Source organism: Protopterus annectens, chromosome 3.part1 (genome assembly GCF_019279795.1).
Source record: "Protopterus annectens isolate FY-2018-M chromosome 3.part1, PAN1.0, whole genome shotgun sequence".
In the NCBI taxonomy this organism is placed as follows: Eukaryota; Metazoa; Chordata; order Ceratodontiformes; family Protopteridae; genus Protopterus; species Protopterus annectens.
In genome coordinates, this window is record NC_056732.1 from 1,433,819,073 (window position 1) to 1,433,837,617 (window position 18,545).

The window sequence follows — 18,545 nt, forward strand, 5'->3', positions numbered from 1 at the left end:
ATATGTCATGTATCAGGTGTGTGTAATGTTATCAGATGCCGTATTGTGGCCCCATTGCATATCATAGAAGAGGCTGGCATGTAAACAGGGGTGTGTGCACACCTCATATCCACATGAAGCTTTGAAGGTTGTCGGCATAACTGGATTTTATTGCACATACATGCACTGTTGATGAGATCTGCAAATAAAAGGTCAGGCATTAATTAGTGACATCAAACCTCATATCATCCCAGTTATGTGTCAGACAAACACATAGAGGCTGTGAGCAACAGAGCAAACATAACAGACATACATCTACACATTCAGCAATGGTCTGTACACTTGTGAGGTGTTGTGCATAGCACATGCCAGTGTGCCGTACAGGTGCATAGCAATAATGTGTACATGGGTGCAGTGTGTTCCAGGGGAAGGGGCATCACCTCCTAACACAACTCATGAATTACCAAGATGTATATTGTCGGTAACAATGACTACAAATGTCTGCAGTACATGTTGTTGAGGACCATATGTCATGCATGTCAACTGTCGGGTAATGAAAGGTCTGTGTAATATCTTTGTGCCACATCACCTGTATGTGTGTGTGTGTGTGTGTGTGTGTGTGTGTGTGTGTGTGTGTGTGTGTGAGTGAGTGTGTGTGTGTACAAGTAAACCATAATGAACAGGTCTTAATTTAGATGTCTTGTATGCCCCTCACAGATGGCAAGGTGGGTCAGGGTCTCTCCTGAAGGCAAATTGATGTTAGTGTCCATACAGACTCTGACAATGATGATAGGCATAGTGAGGCACAGGTAGGGTTGTCAGGGGCTGCATCTGTGCCATTCGTTGGCATCCCACTTTTATCTACCCCATCCCCGCACACATTCACAATGCCCACATATACCTCATCACCAGTGGCCATAGATAAGGGCCAGTTTGCAAGTGATGTAATGGGACAGGAACATTTATTTATTTATTTATTTAACATTTGTTAACTGGGAAAGTCAGACTTGGAACAAAGCCCATTTTCAGCAGAGGCCCGGGGAGAAAGGCTCCAGATGCATGTCTTTGTAATGTGGGAGGAAACCGGAGCACCTGGAGGAAACCCACACAAATGCAGGGAGGACATGCAGACTCCACACAGAAGGCACCCCAGCTGAGAATCAAACCAGAAAACCTCTTGCTGTGAGGCGACAATGCTACCACTGCACCATTGCGCTGTCCAACATGTGGTGACTATGGCAAGTGTGTCTGTGCACAGCAGCCATAGCTGAATGACTGGTCAGGTCCCACTCAGGCAGATGGACAGGGGTGCTTGTAGGAGGTCTGCTGGCCATCATGCCCCTTGCAGAAGTGCCACAGCTGGTGCCACCAGACGCATGTTTTGGCCCATCATGGAGGCACAGACACATATGGAAGGTAACACCAGAGATGGTCTGAGGCTCCAGTTGGCTACTCTTCCTGTTATACATGATTAAATCCATAATCATGCAGATGCCCACTGTTATTTTGCAGGGGTCATGGATAGACAGCTGGGTGAGATGGTGGTAATGCTCAACCGTGTGGTGTCTGTGGTAGAGCATGTGGTGGGAATGGGGCTTCAGCCACGTGGATGTAGGCAGAAACACCAGCAGGTGGAGGTCTATGTGGATGTGTGGCATCTCACTACTGTTCCCATAGTGACAGTACCAGCAGCATCACTACAGGGGGGTGCTGTCCACACCACAATGCAGCAGGCCACATTCATGTGTTTCTGGCTGGTCCAAACCGGGATGCAGCTCCAGCAGACAAATGTTATCACCAGGGGAGAGTACCATAACTTGGCTTCTGCCTGATGGTGTCCATGCAACCACTGGCAGGTGCAGTTCCCATGTCCGTGGCCGGACACAGTGAACTGTAAACCCTCCCATGTATGGTACATGGCTGTCCAACATACACCTGTATAGGGCAGCCACATGGCAGGACTGTGTGAATCCATATACACACACATCACCATCGCAGCTAGGGCACCTCCATACCTACACACACCACGTCTGCACAAGCCATTTAATGAACAAACCCTAACCCACACACATGATGTCAACCAAGCGGCTCAGCCTAGGCCTCTGGCATACACACACCACACCCTGTACATATGATGATATCTGTGCCACATCCCTGTCATCCATACCATCAATGCAGGGACATGCTGATATGGTTTTGATGCACAGGGTGCATGTACAACAGCTGAGCAATGTAATGCTGTTTAAAATGTTGTCAGCTGGAATGTTTCATGCTTACATGTCAGGGTGTGTAGATGTCTAGCCATGATGCATTATTGCTGTTATTAACACTGACTGAATGTGGTCTCCATAACGTATTCTGTTTGTGTTCTAGGTGTCTGTGTGTCAGACGGATGTCGGTCTGCTGTCCTTTCCTACAAGGGGTGTGGCACTGTGGTAACATATTGACTGTGTCATATCCTGGGTACAGCTGAACACAAGTGACAGGTCTGTATAAGTCCTTTGGCCAAACATTTTAGAAATGGCCATGATGGAAATCCTGAAGGACTTGAATCAACTATTTTAGAACAGATTTGTTTAAATAATAATGATAGGGAAACACATAGATATCATCTTTTAAAAAAGGAAACAATATTTATTTTAAAATATAGTACATTAGTACCGAAGGGATTAAATACTGAATGTTGTTGGGAAAGTGTTATATGAAATGGAACAGACACGTTAAAAAAAAGTTTTAACTGAAATTTGAGTGATGCTTTTTAATCTATTGTTTAATTGTTTAATTGTTCATTGATTGAAGCTGCTGGCATTATATAAAGTGTGATTCATTTTGTGTATTTTACTCCTTGAAGATTGTTTGTAGCCGAGGCGCTAGAGAAATAAAATACTTTTTGTAGCTTTGGTGGTATCGTTTGTGTTGAAGCACATACTGTTTGGTGTTGCAGAGCAGTTACTGCATGTGCCACATGGCTGATAGGTCTGAAGGGTGTATACAGGTGAGTGCATGGTGGCTGATGTAAGCAGCTCTTCTACAGTGGACAATGGTAAGTGTACTGGGTGGTATACACCAAATGTTTGTGAATAACACACACACACACACACACACACACACACACACACACACACACACACAGGCTTTTGTGTTGATGTGATACACAGAGAATACTGTTCACATGGATGTACTTCATTGGGCAGAGAACTCATGCTGGCATTTGTAATTTCACCAAGACCAAATTGCCAGAACATCACATCAGTAAATAATCAGTACACCAAATTTAATTTAATTGGAAATGGTACTGGCAGGGTATATGCCCTTTTCCCCAATGTACTGCAATCTTGGAGTTGGTATACATAGTTATGCTGGTGTGGGGATAACAGCTCTCCACATTGCAGTCTGTGGGGTGGCATGGAACCACATATAGTGTGATTAACAGCTACTTAACCTCTTAACATAAACTGGACAGTATAACAGCACACTAAGTGGGGGCATACGCACAACAATACCCCTAATGTTGGTGGCTGTGCCCACAACAACCACACCCAACTATGTATACCAACTCCAGTATTGCTGTAAAGCTGTACAGTATGTAAAAGGGCATTTACATATCCACTAATATTTTTGATGAAATGATGTTCCACAAGATGATTGCTTTGCAATGTTAACATTCGCCAGTTAGTTCTCGAACAGATGATCTCCTGGGAAATATATTTTCTGCAAAATGAAGTAGATCCCTTCACATACACCCACACTTACTTAGCAACACTGAGACTAGAACCCCTAAATAGGTACTTATCGGTACTAATGTGTTTTGCCTTACTTGCACACACCACAGAGCTTGTAGGGTGAGATGTGTCCCGAGCTTCCTGTAAAGTGAACAACATCACCAGACCTTGGACAGTATGGTAGTGGGGAATGTGCTGGGTGTTAATGGACAATACATAGTATAATATGCTGTCATATACATGTTAACAAACACATACGGTCATAGACACATTTGACAGACCTGTGTTTAGCAGTGCTGACTACCTTGTCAGTGAGTTCATACTGCTACAGAGTTTGTGACCCCAGCACATGCATCATTGGGCTGAAGAGTGTCATCAGTTACCTGTATGGTTGATGGTCACAGCGGTCCTCATATAGTGGACATTGGGACATGTACTGGGGGTACCATGGTGTAAAGACAATGTACCCAGCACACCCACCCCACATTAGATATTGTACTCACTGAAATCCATGATAATGCTCTGACATACCCACAATCACACATTGACCAGGAATGCAATACAAACCCTTGTCTATCTAATTATTGCTACTACAGGGGTATGCATTTATTGCACATGCCACAGGGATAGTAGGGTGAGGATTTATCATGGCTCTCCTAATGTAAGCAACATCACCATCCCTTATAATGTATGGCAAGGTTTAATGTATTTGGAATATGTGGCCTTGGAATGCTGTCTTCTACAAATATGCACACTCACACACAATTGCACACACATACAGACATACTCATATTTGCCAGGACTCAGAGTGCAACCCACACCTGTTTACCCATTTGTAGAACACCCAAACACTGTTATACCCAGTAATGCACACAAACACATTGGTCAGTACTGAGGTGCATAGGTGCAGGTGTTCCTAGGTGTGTACCAGACTATTGTCCAAGGAGAGATGAGAAGAGTACGGCATGTGCATACACTGGTATCATGGCATCTGATATTTGTCAGCAGACCATCTGTCAACTGATGTCACTTGAGTGATCCCCAGCGAGACAGTTATATTCAACATCCACTTATCTGGTTTTCTCTTGAAGTGGGCCAGTGAGGTGCTCCACTTGACATGTATGCAACACATATTGCATAACATGGCCAGTGTCTGGGTTGGGACCTGTACCCAAACATGTTCTGTTGACTGTGGTAGTCTGGTTGAGGTATCCATGGCATTTGGTGCATACAGACTGGGATTTCCTAGCTGTGCCATGCATATCCCAGCTGGGCAGACATGTCAGTGTCAGTCAATCAGAGATTGCCTGTAAGAAGCCAAGATGAATGCCCAACATCTGCACATCTGTATAGAGGGCAAACAGACTAGATAGGCAACAGGTTATGCATTACTATGAATGTTTTGACAGACGTCTGAGACTGATAGGTATGCCATTACAACATTACAGCAGTCCTCAATGACATGTCCATAAAAACATGGTAGTCTACAGTTACTATCAACATAGTAGATCAATATCCACTAGAAGATACATAAACACATACAGCTCAAACACAAACAACACGATACTCAGTATTCAGAGTCCAGCGTTGCATGCAGAGGTGTATGGTTCCAGTACTACAATCTGCCATCTACTCTTACTTGGAAAAGCACTGTTAAAGGTAGTAATGTAATGGTACCATACATGCAAGTATGCCTGCATATAATTTGGGATACTACCCAAGTACGAAACACATACACAGAGAAAGGATTGTGGTACTACACATGTATACTCAGTCGTCCCATACAGTTTACTCACACCCCTTGTTATTGTAAAGACAGCACATAGAAACATGTTATGTAAATGGACTTAAATAAAGTTATTAAATATGTCATTACCCTGCTATTTGATCAGACTGGAATGTGATCACTGGTTGCCAGGGCTAGGCTATGCATAGCAGGTGTAAGCATTGCTTAAATGTAATTGCTAAGCAGATTTACACACTGGTAAGCAAAACCTACACACTGTAAGCGGATATTCATTTAACTGTATGTTAGCAGTGCTTAGCTTCATGCAAACCCATTTAAAGCCACTTTAAAATACCTTAATCACCCTGTCTCCATCAGCCTTTGTTCTGCCCAGCAACAAAATAAACAGCCTATGCAGGTCTTGAACCCAGGACCCTGCACACTACACTCACAGCACTTAACCACTAAGCCACCTGAGCTGTAAGGATGTCAGTTGCTTTTTCAAATATATCATTCAGTACACATACTGAATAGTAGTGAACAATTGCTTTGACTACTACAGTTGTTTAGTACTTGTAAGTGAAAATACTGTTGAATCAGTCATATAAATATGCACATATGAGATTAATATGGTGGGATACATCTGAGAAGGCTTTTACATCACTCATGTTTACACATAAAAGGATATGGATATGTATATATATATATATATATATATATATATATATATATATATACATATGTAGATATATGTATACATATACATACAAACATATATATATCTATATGGATATGTATATATATATATATATATATATATATATATATATATATATATATATATATATATACATATGTAGATATATGTATACATATACATACAAACATATATATATATATATATATATATATATATATATATATATATATATATATATATAAAACATATGCCCATGACATGTAGTGGAGGCATACCTCAGCACCATAACTTTCAACCTATTAGTGCAAGGGAACGTAATGTACATATTGCAGTTATACATGTAGAATGTTGCTACAGTCACAGGTGTTGTGTCAACACACATGTTGTGAAGGAAGTCTCATCTGAAACTGACATGTATGCCAGCAGTTACTGACAGACATCATAAAATCATCATAGTGAAGTACCACACAAATCACAGTAATGATCCTGTGGAATACCAAAGAAATATGAGCAATAATCATGGACAGTCTGAAACAATCTGGTCAGTCATGAAGTATACACAGAACTCCTTAGTGCAAGAAATGTGTAACAAGCCTGACAAATGGGGATGTTTAAACCCATGAGAATGGGGATATATCACAAATACTGTAGTAGATAAGCTCACACAGTTGATGCATTCACACCCTCCTATCTGTCCTAACACATATTAACTGGAGGAGCAGAAGTCCCAAGCCCACATACTTCCCACTAGTTAGTGACATACATCTTCACAGCAGCCCACTGCTTTGTCACAAATGCACTTATGGTGGCCAGGCAACAGTACATCTGACAAATATCTGGACATAACATCACACTAGGGTACATAAACTGAGTTACCAAGCATGTCATCAAGCACTGTCTACACTACAGGCAGACTGCCACAACACTAACCCAATTTACCTGTGGGGGAATACACATGTAATTGGAAATGTAGCAGGCACTACAGGCATTTAACAGCATGGAGTAACAGACACCAGTGTGAAAGTGCATACCCACAACCAATATCAACACAGTCACTGTCACATAATGGTAAGCCTAAGTAATAGTACACTGTATGGACTGTGTGAACAAAAGCCATCATTATGTTTGTCACTCACACACTAACCCTACATATACTGGCCCCATTAACAGTGTAGTCTGATGCCTGACTGTGGTATGGGACATGTCTCAGTGTGGCCCTACAAACATATAAGCTGATAGGGTATCGGAAACTGGAGCAGCATGCAACATCAGATAGAATAGGACCAAGAACACTGACATCTACCCCAGTCTGTACACAGGCCAAATATATTGACAATACACTGCTACATAATACAGACACTCTGTCAACAATCAACATAAGTACACAGACCTCACTACTGTACAGACTACAACAGAATGTCCAGGTTTTGTCCTCAAATATTAGGCCTGCTGTACATTACATGTCTGGCAGTCTGATATATCACTGGCTTGATATCAGGAATTATGTCAGTAAATAATGATATACTGTACATATCCACTTCTCACTGCATGACATATGAACAAAGGGTGGCAAACTTGGGTTACAGAGGCATAAACACAGGGACAATATTGAAATATTGCAGTTATACACTGAGAACATTGCTGGTGTAACAGGGTTTGTAGTGACATATCCCTTCTGAGGGATATGAAGTCAGTAACACACATGGATGTTACCATTTACTGACTACAAACATCAGAGTATGCTACTGCATTTATAAAGACAAAATGTGTGAGTAACACACCAAATCTGAGACTCCAAAATCTGGCCAGTCTGCAGATAGCCCTACAGGTGAGTGTTTTCTCAACCACATAACACTGACATGCCAGACTTTAAATCATGCAAAACAGCCATATCCACACAAACCTTGTTAAACCAGCCTCACTTGAAATGTAGAACAGCAATACTTACATTCTGTCCCCATGTCTGGAACATCCCCTTCCAGTTTGTTGCCCTGTCTCCACAGTTTTGTTGTAAGAGGTATTACCAGCTACCCTCTGTGATTCTATTTGTCAGACACACGCAGGAAGTCCTGCTCACAGTGAAGGAAAAGGGCCAACATCCACTTGCAGTGCTTAGTAATAGGAGTGTGTTTCCATGCAATTGCCTATAGGAATGATACTACAGCTGTTTCACATGCAATTAGCAATTGGGGGACTCCAATTCAGGCACATGCCATCAGCTGATCTTGAGCATTACCTACCAAAGTCAGGCTGCTGCCTATACAAAACAGATGCATGTTTCCACATCTAACGGGGGGGGGGGGGGTTAGACACAGAAAGAATGAGAGAAAGGAAGATAGAAAGAGCCAAGCATGTTTGTATATGATCCGTGGGTGGAGAGAGGTCTCTGGGTATTATAATGGTTGCCTATATATACATTTATGGCTCTGGATTGTCTATAAAAACCTCTACGGTGTTTGATAACTGTTGGCCTTGTAATGTGACATTGGGACATATGGGTCCTCAATATGAAAATGTAGCAAAACTCACTCTGCAATGGATTCTGTTATTACACAATCACTCCAACAGGATACTGAATGCACACACACTTGCCAGCACTGAGTTTCAACCCCCTATCTAGCTATATACTGCTACTACACTGCCATGCATTTATCACACATGCCACAGAGCTGTCCAAAGGTATCTTTGAAGGTGAGTGATATCAGCAGCAGGGTCAAAGGAGGGGTATGGGAAGTGTAGTAAGTCTGTATGTCCACAAAATCAGGTGTCATCTAAGACATACACACTCATTTTATCAGTTGCAAGGACCAGGATTAGAACTCCTACCTAACTAGTTTGTTATATTATGGTACTACACAGTTATTGCATGTACCATAGAGCTTACATGAGGGAGAACTGTTCAAAGGTATCTTTGAAGGTGAGTGACATCAGCAGCAGGGCTAAAGGAGGGGTATGGGAAATGTAGTAAGTGTGTATGTCCACAAAATCAGGTGTCATCAAAGACACACAAACTCTCACATTTTCACAGTTGCCAGGGCCAGGATTAGAACTCCTACTTTATTACACTATGGCATTACATAGTTATCATGCGTGCCACAGAGTTTGCATGTTAGACAGTTGTCCAAAGGTATCTTTGAAGGAGAGTGGCATCACCAGCAGGGCTAAAGGAGGGGTATGGGAAATGTAGTTAGTGTGTATGTCCACAAAATCACATGTCATCAAAGACACACACACATTTTCATAGTTGCCAGGATTAGAACTCCTACTTAATTAGTTTACTACACTATGATATTATGCAGATACCACACATGCCACAACCTTCTATGTTAGAGAGCTGTCCAAAGGTATCTTTGAAGGTAAGTGACATCAGTAGCAGGGCTAAAGGAGGGGTATGGGAAATGTAGTAAGTGTGTATGTCCACAAAATCAGGTGTTATCAAAAACACACATGCATTTTAACAGTTGGTAGGACCATGATTAGAACGCCTATCTAACTAGTTTGCTACACTACAGTATTACACATTTACCACACACACCACAGAGATTATGGGCTGAGATTTTGCCAATGGGTTATTTCAAGGTGACAGACATCCATAGGAGTGCTAAAGTAGGGCAATGGGAGGTGTAGTGAGTGTAAATGGCCTCAAAATCATTCTTTTTCACACACACACACAGTTTAACAGCTGCCATGTCTGGGATTAGAACTCCTACTTAATTAGTTTACTACACTGCAGTATTATGCAGTTACTGCAAGCACCACACAGCTTATAGGGCTAAGAATTGCCCAAGGGGTTATTTCAAGGTGACTGACATCAGCAGGGGTGCTAACATGGGCAATGGGAAGTGCAGTGTGTGTGGAAACACACACACACTCACTCATACACAACTTCACATTTGACAGGACTGAGTTTACAAATGCTACATGAATACCTATTTGTACTATCGTGTTACACACTTATCACAAGCACCACAGGCATTATAGGGCTGAGGGCTACCAAAAGGAATGTCTACGGTGATTGACATCAGCATATCATGTGATATAGGCCAATTGGATGTGTAGTGGGTGGGACAGCCCTCATAATAACATTCTCTCTGTCACTTTCTGTCTCTCTGTTCCCCACATCTCTGTGTGTATATATCTGACAGATTATAGTTTGTTAGCCTTAGATATGTGTGAGTATTCCTATCCAATGTGTGTGTGAAGCATTATTGGTGTGCAATTTGGTGTATGTGCACAGACATCTGCAGATGACAGATATGTATAGTCCACTGTGTTGTCAGACATGGGCTTCATTTCTCTGAGTGTAGGAGCATGTCCAGTATGACCTTCTGTATTGAGTGTGTGAATCCATTCCAGGTAGAGTGTACTCCATTCCAAGCTTTGGTGTTCTACACCTACAGCTAGCAACCTGTTTCTGTAGGATATCTGTAGATAGGTTGACAATATGGAGTCACAATGGGCGAAAGATAGGGGGATACTGTAACTATTGCTGTCTGTGCTGCTTGTGTTACATGGTTGGTGTTAGCAGAGATATTTAGACATATGTACTGATGTATTATGTCATTAACTACTGACAGATAAGATTAATTGCTCACAGTTATTTTCCGGGAAATACAAGATGAATGTAGCTGAGTCCAGTATTGTGGTCCGCTACCTACACACTCTTGCACACTCCTGCCATTCTGGAGGGGTAGCTACAGGCACTTGCTGATGGGTCTGTGTAAATGGTCCAGCACCTTGGTAGTATAGTGGCTGAGGATCCCTTTTTTTGTACATATATCGACTTAACAGAGTGGCCATATCCTGCTGTGACCATACCTCTCAGCTGTACAGACTCACCCAGATTACCCAGAGGCAGGGCTGATATATCTGGTCAATTCCCCTTCACATTATGTTTTATGAGCAGGTTTGTAGCCACCCATTCCTGGGTTTTCAGGAAGGGGTAGTATGGGCACACATCAGAGTTTCAGACTTCACACACTCCATGACATCCATGCTTCTGCACCCCACTCTGTTATTCTATCCTCTTCCTAACATTATGCGAGTGATATCTGAGAAGTATCCCTATAGTTGGCCCTTCATCCCAGCAGTATTTATGGATTGGTCCACAGTTCATGCAGTAGGACATGGGGGGCATGCTACTGGGATTTGTAGCCATGGCCTTGCATTTGTGTTCTGGTGGTTATGTTTGGTTGTTAGTTAGGACCCCATGAGAAACCATACACTGGCACTACAGGTGAGGCACAGGCCTTTGACAGAGGACTGTAGGCCATTCAGTAGTGATGCAGGCCATCTGTAGCAGGCCAGTGCATTCTATCACTCCTACATTCCCAGGATGCAAACCAGTAGATTTCCCTGGGGTGACAGGGTAAGTGTGCGAGGTGTTAATGGCAATACTTCCTGTCCATATTGATCCATTGGTCTGGATGCAGGCAGGGTGCTGCTTACAGCTAAGGACACACCTGCATAGGACACCTCTTCAGCATGCTGCATTCTGTGGGTATCCCCATACAGATGTGGAGTCATACTGTACTCATTCCCAACAGCAAGGATATGACCTGTGATAAACCTGTGGCTGATAGTGGGGTGAGCTGAGTGCATGTGTGGTATGGAAATTACCTGCAGCTAGCTCACAGATATACCTGAGACATTCCTCCTTATGGTGCCTTGTGCAGGGACATAGGCAGTCTCTCATTACTTCATAACTGTGCCTTTTGTGGTCTGCCAGTAATTGGCCAGAATACATCAATATTCCATACTACACGGACAACTAATGTGCTGCTAACCTGTATGTATAATTCCAAAGATGTGTCCATTTGACAGTTATATTTTATGTACTCTCTCTAGGGGACTTTCACCTGGGTACTGTGTGTATGTATGTGCCCACATTCAGGGCATGTCCATCTTTCAGATGGTGACAGATTCTGACATCTGGACAGTGAGTATGGGCGACTGCTGACATGGGTATTGCTGAGAAACATTGTGGTTGGCACTGCAGTTGTCAGAACATGGCCCTGTCAACCACAGTACTGCCCATAGGCCACCAAGACACAACCCTCCATGCCTACTTGCTGACCACTTTCAGACAGTACTGAACACACAACAACGTAACACACATACCCCTGCATATTGTACACATGCAACAATCTATCCTGTAGACTGGGCCTACTCGGGTAATCTGTGCTCCACTGATATTACTCCTTACACTTACATGTTACTGCATTTCTACATAGGATTGGGGGTGCACACCTGACAACTTTAAACATTTGCTATGACTGTACTGGTATTTCAGGTACTCTGTTGGCATTCATTTCATATTCTATTCTGATCTATCTTGCAGACTGGAGGGCTTATCAGTAGAGTACAGATCTTACATTTTATCGACCTACATTTCAGTTTCAGACTTCTTACCCTTCAGAACTAACATACAACTGCCAGACCTTTTGTAGTCTGGAGGGGGGCTGTGCATCCTTGACATCAACTGGAGCCCTTAGCCCAGCCTTTCTTGATGGCCATCTACACCTGTTCTGCTGGCTGAGGCTGGTGGTGGGTATGTGAGCCTCACTGACATGCATGTGTGTGTCCTATGGATACACACATTTATTTGCACCACCAATGTACTGCGGTGGGATTTGTCACCTTGTCTAGTACTGTCTAGTATGTTGACACCAGTATTTGTTATGGATTTCATGCTGTTCAATATCTGCTGCCATCCCATTCAGCCACCCGATTCCCTTGCATGCTCATGTCCATACCATACATACAACTATCATAACATACTACTCCATTCAGTAATTGATAGGAAGGGTGACTTACCTTGTGGCTGGACCAATATTGATGATGGTACTGGAGGGCTGACTATGTTGGATGCACATAGTACACAACCTATTCATGGTAAAGCACAGGTAGTGTCATGTTTGGCATCCCTTTTACTGTATGTGTGAGTCAGAGAGAGGTGACATTACCTGGGTCCCTACCATGTCAGTGTATGTGCTATGCATTGCCTCTTTGCCAAGGCCTGGGCATACTGGGCACTCCTCCTGCCTACAGAGGCAGGCTCAGGATGTTCCTCCTCCGAGTCCCTCTGTGCCTGTGTTGGCCCTGGAGTTTTCATTTTGTTTTTACTGATTGGTTTTTCAGTGACCTTCTCACTTATTGTTTTAGTTTGTTGTTTGGGATATTTTTGCAGTGACCCTAATGATGATGGACATCAGCTGGGTATAACAGCCCTGTTTTTCTTATGCTTAGTCAAGCACTCTGCTTGTGCTGAATAGGTCATAACAAGGCCGAAATATACATATCCACAGCTAGAGGGGTTTGCTTTTATTGGCCTGAAATTGTCCATTAAAATGACGAAACAAGTCATGGGTATTCAGAATCGCCAATTAGCTAAAACACCTGATGTTCATAAGGGTCATTTGCATATATCCCATGTGCCTCTGATACAAGAGGTTTGGGAGGTCACTCAGTGGAAGTTCTAGCTTTTCTGGAGTTTTCATTTTGTTTTTACTGATTGTTTTTTCAATAACCTTCTCACTTATTGCTTTAGTTTGTTGTTTGGGATATTTTTGCAGTGACCCTAACGATATCAGACATCAGCTGGGTATAACAGCCCTATGTTTCTTATGCTTAGTCAAACACCCTGCTTGTGCTGTGCTGATGAGATCATAACAAGGCCGAAATATGCATATCCACAGCTAGTAGGGTTTGGTTTTATTGGCCTGAAACTGTCCATTAAAATGATGAAACAAGTCATGGGTATTCAGAATCGCCAATTAGCTAAAACACCTGATGTTCATAAGGGTCATTTGCATATATCCCATGTGCCTCTGATACAAGACTTTTGGGAGGTCACTCAGTGGAAGTTCTAGCTTTTCTGGAGTTTTCATTTTGTTTTTACTAATTGGTTTTTCAGTGACCTTCTCACTTATTGTTTTAGTTTGTTGTTTGGGATATTTTTGCAGTGATGCTAATTGTAATGGACATTAGCTGGGTATAACAGCCCTGTGTTTCTTATGCTTAGTCAAACTCTCTGCTTGTGCTCTGCTGATAAGGCCTAACAAGGCCGAAATATGCATATCCACAGCTAGTGAGGCTTGACTTTATTGGCCTGAAATTGTCCATTAAAACAATGCAACAAGTCAAGGGCATTCAGAATCACCAATTAGCTGAAACACCTGATGTTCATAAAGGTCATTTGCATATATCCCATGTGCCTTTGATACAAGAGGTTTGGGAGGTCACTCAGTGGAAGTTCTAGCTTTGCTGGTGTTTTCATTTTGTTTTTACTGATTGGTTTTTCATTGACCTTCTCTTTTATTGTTTTCATTTACAAAGTCAAGAAATCTTTGGGCCTGTATGTTAGTGTTCATGTTTACCTCCCATTAAATAGATTGATAGTTAAAATCACCTGTGATATGGTACAGAGCTGGATAGTGAGTGATTCAAGTAACTTCAGGTATGATATATGTTTTTCCTGGTTCATGGTGTGGGTCGTGTAGCTAGCAAGAATATGGTAATGGATTTTGCCATGGTCAGTTTGACATGGAGTAGCTCGAGCATGTGACCTTGTTTGAACAGCCTTAAGGTGTGCTTATCCTTATGTAAACAGATACACCTAAGTCTTTTCCTCTTTCATTTTCAGTGGGTGGTCAGAACATATGAAAGGTGTTATATCCATGTACTGCCAGAGTACTTTCCATGGCTTTGAACCATGTTTCATTAACTGCACAGATGTCAGCATTCTCCAGGGTGAGGAGAGCATCTAGGGAAACAGAGGGAATCTGGCAATGGTCCACTATTTTAACAATGCAAGTAAATGGGAGTCAAATTGACAGGGCCCTATGTTATTACCAAAAGAGGGTTAGTGGTTGTAGAAGTACAATCAAAGAGAAAGGGAACACTAAAAAGTGGCTGGAATCATAAACTTTATATTACCAAATAAAATGTTGGGAAAATGCAATGTATAACTTATTATGCATAAAAAGAGATACAACTCTTAAAAATAGGATTCTTCTTCTTTTCAGAAACCCTGAAAAACATCAAAAGACAAGAAGGCCTTGATGTTCATCTAACTTTATGCCAGCGCCTTCCATGCAAGTGAGTGTTGGGTGCCAAAAATGAAATTCACTTCTGAATTGTTCCATTTTTGCTTCAGGTAATGGAAAACCTGAACCCAGAGAGATTACACAGAAAATTTTTCCTTTTAAAACCTGCACATAATCAACAAATTCAAGCAAATCACTCTACAAGAAGCAAAGCCACTTAGTTTTTTTTTAACTTTTGTAACAGAGAGACACTGGACAACTGCATCAAATCATGAACTTTAGCAAGAGACAGAGAGACTGTGGACAACTGCATCAAATCATTAACTCATGGAAAAGAGAGACAGACAGTGAGGAATTCTCACAGAGATGATAGCTCTCTGATTCAACTAAACAAGAAACTAAGAGGTCGAATAAAATCCAACAAGGCCAATTATGAGGTCAGGATAGCCTCCCAGGCTAAGGACAATCACAAAGCCTTCTTCAAGTATGTTAGGAACCTTAAAGGTAATACTCATCAGCATGCAGAACTAGAGGTGAATGACACAACCTTCACTCACCAGGGTGACATAACATATCTACTGGCTAATAAAGTTAGCTCTAACCTCATCCCCCACTCCCCCTCATTACCCCCTGCAAAATCCTTTCTAGCATATCCTAAAAATATCAGCAAGGAGCAGGTCCTACAGGTACTCACTAGGGCCAAATCCACTGCTTCAGTGGACACAACAATATGCCTGGTCACTTCCTAAATAGCTTGAAACATGACCTAGTAGGATGACTTGAGGCACAGGTTACATGACAGGTGAATTTTGGGTGACAACAGTCATCCCTCTTCATAAGGGTGGATCATCAACTGACCCCAGGAACTATAGACCCATCAGTCTGGCAAGTCTAATATGCAAACTGATGCTTTGTAGGTGTATACTAGGTTAATGTCCACTAGGGCCCTCATAGGCCTAGCCATGCAACCCAAATGTGACCCACAAATGTGATTTATATATGGGATGATTTACTGACTGTCACAGTCCATCAGATGCATAGACACCAGACCAAGGTTGAGTTTCTGATTACCCATTCATTGGTCCACATTGCACTTAAATAGGGATAGGGAGGAACTCTGTTTTAAATGGATGGGGAGCCTTTCCAGAGAGTGGGAATTCTCTAAGAAACATACCTGTCTCTCCAACATGTCCTATTTATGTCGCAAGCAAAATTTAAATCTTTTAATCTAGTAGTTGTAATGCTGTTTGTTTTGCGGATTTTCAACTTCACCCCCACTCCACCTCACTACCCCCTGTGAAATCCCTTCTAGCATCGCTCCACCTGTCAACAAGGAGCAGGTCCTGGAGGTGTTTACTAAAGTCAAAAACACTGCATAAATGGGCCCCAACAATATCCCTGGTTGCCTCCAAAACAGCCTAAAACAGGAGCTAGCAGGACCACTTGAGGCACTCTTAAACTACACCCACAAAACAGGTTATGTGTCAGATGAATGAAGGACTATAATGGATGGCTATGGAATGGATTATCATGGAAATTATCAACAAGGACATTGGCCATCTACAGACGCTGGACCCCTCCCACTTTGGCTTTGATAAGTGTAAGATCATGCTCAACAAGGTTTTAAGGTTGAAAGTAACTTTGCTAGAAATATGCAACATAAATAAGGAATAAAATAAAGCTTGCTTAAATGCAGAAACAGAGTTTAGTAATATGAGATTAGCATCCATACTAAATGACTGTGGCTTAAAAAAATAAGAAACTTGCTTATGAGTGTATTACACACACATCAAGAAAGCTGACTTCTTACAGACTTGGCAAGAATATAAAAAAAGGCAGGATATAACAGAAAAAAACTAATCTGCTTTCTTTAAAGAATGGACAGCAAGACATGTGTTTATCCACAAGGTGTTTCCTTAAAAATATGCTTTTCTCCACTTATCAGCATTTGCACAAGAACAGATGTGTTAGCATTTGCGTCATCAAGGCAGTATCTTTCCAAAATCAAGAGGGTGTGTGTTTAACTAAAAAAATATATAAAGTCTGTATTAAATCCAGTTATGTTAGGGGTAATGGTAGGGACACATTTGTCCTGAGGTAAATGTTGTATCTCTCACATCATCTATACTATATGAGAAGTAAAGTAGAACATTTTCTGAAGCTGTAACAGAAGTATGCATGGTTTATTATAAAAGTTATTGGTTACTACTCTTAAAGACAGGTGCTGCAAAGTATATTCTCTCATCAGTGTATATTCTGCAAGTTTCTGTATGCAACAGACTGTGAATGCAACTATAACCAGACTTTGATTTCAGCAGAATCCAGCCAGCAAGACTGAGTGTCTTAAGAAGACTTCAAATGCACCACAGTAAGCATCAGAGTAACAGCACAGTGCTCTTGGCACCGTAAAATTAAATTTTCAATGGCGAGCCTACCTGCATTCGAAAACAGAGGGAAGAGTAAGCCCTGCAGAGGGTTACTTCAGTCAAATTGCAGTAACTAACAGTTGTACATATGTCTGAATCCTAAACAGAAATACTCCAGTTTATGCAGCTTGCAGCAGTAAAGTTTTTTTAGACGTCTGAATCCAGTGAGACTAGTTCAGGAAAGTGCAGTGCCATTAATTCTCCAAGAAAAGGTGGATATCTACTTTCACAGCAGTCCGCTGCCTGTTGTGTTTCTCCAGCTTCTCGAGTGACTTTGAAAAATTTCCATCCATCTGCAATAACAGCCTGATCACCTGTTTTCTTGCAAACTGCTAAGACTTTTTTCTGTGTCACATTTTTTAGTATGGATGCTATAAGACAGTTTGGATATTAGACAGTTTGGATGTTATTAGACAGTATGGATATTTTCAGACATAATTCAAGCAAATGTAAACCAAGCTTTATTAAATTGCAATGTTGGTATACACAGCACATTAGTAAATGTAAAACATTAGGGCAGGTTGATAGTAAGGCATTATGCAAATGTATTACAATATTTGACTGGTATCTCAAAGAAAAAACATGTGGAGTATGACAAATGTTTATTATGTCAATCAACAAAAACTGCATTTTGTGTATTATGCCATAAAAAAGTATTGCATGATATTGCTAAAACAACAGACTGTGAAGACAGATCTGTTCATGATAAATAATTAACTAAGATTAAAGTGTTTCCATTATATTCAGATGTTGAACAGTTATGTCCTGTCACCACATGTAAAAGGTTAATCTCAGAGTTGCAACAGGAGTCAAATCAGTTACTGACAGGACCTCTAGTACATTTTGTTACAAAAGAATGTAATAAACTTTTAAGAGACAGACACAATGAGTTCAGGAAGTTTAGACAAGTTATACAAACATTTTTTCCAAAAGTGCATAGGAGTT